The following is a 3,959-nucleotide window of genomic DNA, read 5'->3' as shown; positions in this document are numbered from 1 at the left end:
AGTCCTATATAGAAAAGAGAATATGGATTAATGAAGTGAACTTATACCATTCAAGACAAATGACTATATTTTTAAACATATGATCAATACAATTATATATACTCTATATTAGACACTAAATACCCAGGTAAAATTTTTGGGTATAAATCTGCTCATTTGTAGTATAGTATATTTATTAGTATTTTTTACTACTCCCTACGTTCATATGGACAAAAGTCCATTGGTACTGGGTAATGCAATTAGCTGTATAAGTCACTACGAATCCATACTTCAAGATGCACCGTAAACCATTTGAGTGTCATGGATTTTGGATAACAATTTCAAACAATACAAAAGTCAAGAACGTTTTTTTTCTTTTCCTTTCTCTTCAACTTACACATTAATGACTTAATATTTCTTCATATCACTGAAGATAGAAAGATATTTTTCAGTGACAATAACATGACTATGTAATTGCGTAGAAAGGATTTCCTTAAAAGGCAAACCATTAACAGACTGTAACTATTTTCAGAGGCAATGTCTCAAAATTCTAAAATCAAAAGCAACTTTTAGTGAAAGAAATCTCTTGATATTTAATTGGCCTACCTTTGACATTTTGATTTATGAAGTCAAAACTTTCATCCGTGAAAGCAGTGTTTTATAATTAATTTAACTCAGAAAGCTCACCAGGATGTTGCTCTATTGTGATTTTTCATGCCTGGTATGAAGGTTCATTACACCAACTTCCAAAGTTTTCAAGTGATAGTAGTGTAGGACACTGAGCTTTAGCTCATTTTTTTTGTAGGTTAGAAAGAAACCAAATTTGTTTCTAAATACAATGTAGACCAGGCACATTTGAACAACCTCTTTTCAGAACTATAATGGTCCATAAGGGCCCCTGATGTCTAGTAGCAGCAGCAGATGACCCGTAATACCTAAGAGCAAGGTCTACACTGTCCTGTTTTCTCCTTATAGCTCTCCTCCTTTCTTCCCTCAATGAAAATCTCTACCCTTTCCCCAACAGTCCAAATTAGGGTTAATTCCCTCACTCTAATTCTCAATTTAGAATGCCTCACCAGCTTGTATTAGTTCTAGTCCTTTACTGAGTCACACTTCTCTCTACCCAACATCTTATTTAAATATTTTTCCATTTATTATTAGTATGATTATATTACTTTTTTAGGACTTTCATAACAAAATACCATAGAGTGGTGGCTTTAACAATGGGGATGTATTTGTTCAGAGCTCTGGAGGATGGAAGTTTCCAGACCAAGGTGTTAGCACATATTTCATGTGTCTCTCCTTGGGTTGCAGATGCCTGCAGCCTTTCTCTATGCTCACCTGGTCTTCCTTTCTTATACATTTTCCTGATGTTTATATTTTGGCAATATTTTAAAAAAAAATCCCTCAGATTAGATTAGGTCCCACACTTACAGGCTCACTTTTTCTCAATTGCCTCCTTAAAAGGGCTATCTCCAAATAAGCCAATTCCTGTGGTATTGGAGATGAGATTCTCTACACACACATTGGCCAAAGAGATAAACAAGCTTCAGCTCATAACACCAGGATAGCTTCTGCATTCCACTTCTAGGGCTCCCACTTAAAAATTCCATAAGTCAGGAGCCCATGGCTTACACCTGTAATGCTAACTACTCAAGAGGCTGAGATCTGAGGATCATGGTTCAAAGCCAGGCAGGGCAGGAAAGTCTGTGAAACTCTTCTCTCCAATTAACCACCAGAAAATAGAACATGGTGCTGTGGCTCAAGTGGTAAAACGATTGCCTTTAGGAGAAGAGCTCAGGGACAGTGCATAGGCCTAGAGTTCAAGCCCTAAAACTGACAAACCTCCCCCCTCCCCACACACACACACAAATTAGCCAGCTTGAAACAACAGAAATTTACAGTTTAATTGGCTACAAGAATAAATGCAAGATTTTGACCAGGCCATGCTTCCTCTAAAATCTCTAGGGATGATACAACTTAAAATATTCTTTCAGTGGATTCATATCCTCTTAGATGAATTAAGTAAAAAAATAATCCTCTTCATTATTTTCTCTGCATGCCATCATCCTTTCCACCTCTTTTCACACCCACAGAACAATGGTCTTCTCTCATAATTAATATGTTCCTTTGCTTACATAGCTCAGCCAACCCTTTAATTTCAGCTCAGACTTCTGGCTTCTAGGAACTATTTGTTGACCACATCTTTAAAGAAGAAGTAACTTTTTTATTATATATATTATATAACTTTAATTATCATATATTTTTTCATTCTTACTCTTCATAATATTAGCTACCACATTTTCAATAATCTGATCTTTTATGAGGAAGCAGTAATGGAGTCTAGTTTTTATGCTACCAATTAAGGGTGATTGCTATATATCCAGGATTTCACACATGACAATTTTACTGTCAGTTTTCCTATGACAAATACTTGAGAAAATACATTTATGAGACAGTAAGGTTGATTTTTGGCTCATAATTTTCATGGTTTTAATTCATGATCAACTGGCCTCTTTGGTTTTGTTTTTGTTTTGTTTTGTTTTGTTTTGGTCTGTAATGAGACAGTGTATCATGGAAGAAAGCATGTGGGATATTAGATTACCACGAAGTGACTTAATAATTTACTCACTTCACGATCATAGAAAGGAAAAGAGAGCAAGGAAGGAACTGAACTCTCCCCATTTCCTTCCAGGACATACCCCTAATGCCAGGAGTACCTGCTACTGGGTTCTAAAGTATTTAAAGTTCTGCTGCGTCCCAGTAAAAAGAAGGGCTGGCAACCAAATCTTTTACATATGGACCTTGGGAATATGTTTCTCTATAGAACACACTGAATGAACAGCTGTGAGGGAAATGTGCATTGCTATCCCTAATCGATAACACACTTACGGTATTTAACACAAGGTAAGCAAAATGAAATATGAGATAATAATAAATAAAAACAGTGCTTGCTTTGGCAGCACATATACTAAAATTGGAGTGGAGATTAGCATGGCCCCTAGCATGGCCCCTGTGCAAGGGGCCACACAAATATGTGAAATGTTCCATATTTTTCACTAGACACTTTGTTGGAAATGAACTGTAGAACTTGGGGGAGGAGGGTTGAGAGGGGAACAAACTGGGAGAAAATGAGGCAGGGGGTGACACTGTGCAAAAGAAATGTACTCATCACCTGACTTACATAATTGTAACCCCCTATGTACATCACCTTTACAATACAATTGTTAAAATGAATAAATGAAAATATATTGTGGTCAAACTCCACTATACACAAAAAAATCTATTATACTAAAGGAATGTGGATTTTTTTTTCCTTTGAGAATTCTAACATATTAAATATCTAACTTGTAAAGGAATTTATGCTTCTAAAATAATCTGTAAACATTTCCAAAATAATTTTGGGTTAAATTTGGGAGAAAGATTTGTGTTGAGAAACGTCAAAACACAATTTTGCCCCATATATCTATTCATGACTTTTACCATGTGATAAATTCTTATGCAACTTTTATAATCATGGCAAGTATTAATATTTCAAATCTTAATCATTTGTAGGGTAAGGAGAGGCTGGGTAATTTAATCTAAAGGCAATAGGCTTCCATTTCCCTTCTGCAGAACTCATCAAATTATTTCCTTTATCTAAGTTCCTTGTTTAATAAAAATGGTTATATACACACACTTTTATACAAAAAATTATGAGCTTTCAGATTTTTTAAATGAGAAAATGGCTTTTTATAAGCCAAATTGCATTTGAATAAATTCTAGGTAACTATATATAATTCATTTTATAGATATCCATAAAATGAATTTGGCATTGTGATGCATGTAGGTAATCCCAGAACTAGTGTGAATAAGCATAGACAGACAGGAGGCACATCAGTTAGAAATTAAGGCCAACCTTGTGGTAATTTAGCAAGATTGTGTCATAAAATAAATAACAGCAATTTATCTTTTCTGATTTAGTCTAATAAACAGGTAGC

General features: G+C 34.9%; 1 non-coding gene across 1 annotated transcript; it reads left to right on the top strand.

The window, feature by feature from the left end:
- Positions 1-2,926: 2,926 nt before the first annotated feature.
- Positions 2,927-3,036, top strand: LOC122117942. Its single transcript, XR_006149260.1, has one exon. It is a non-coding gene; the product is annotated as a U6 spliceosomal RNA (small nuclear RNA).
- Positions 3,037-3,959: the final 923 nt, after the last annotated feature.

The sequence above is a fragment of the Dipodomys spectabilis genome, unplaced genomic scaffold, assembly GCF_019054845.1.
Source record: "Dipodomys spectabilis isolate Male_0828 unplaced genomic scaffold, ASM1905484v1 ptg000145l, whole genome shotgun sequence".
Lineage (NCBI taxonomy): Eukaryota > Metazoa > Chordata > Mammalia > Rodentia > Heteromyidae > Dipodomys > Dipodomys spectabilis.
The sequence above is the reverse complement of the archived record's forward strand: the minus strand, read 5'-3'. Positions and strand labels throughout refer to the sequence as shown.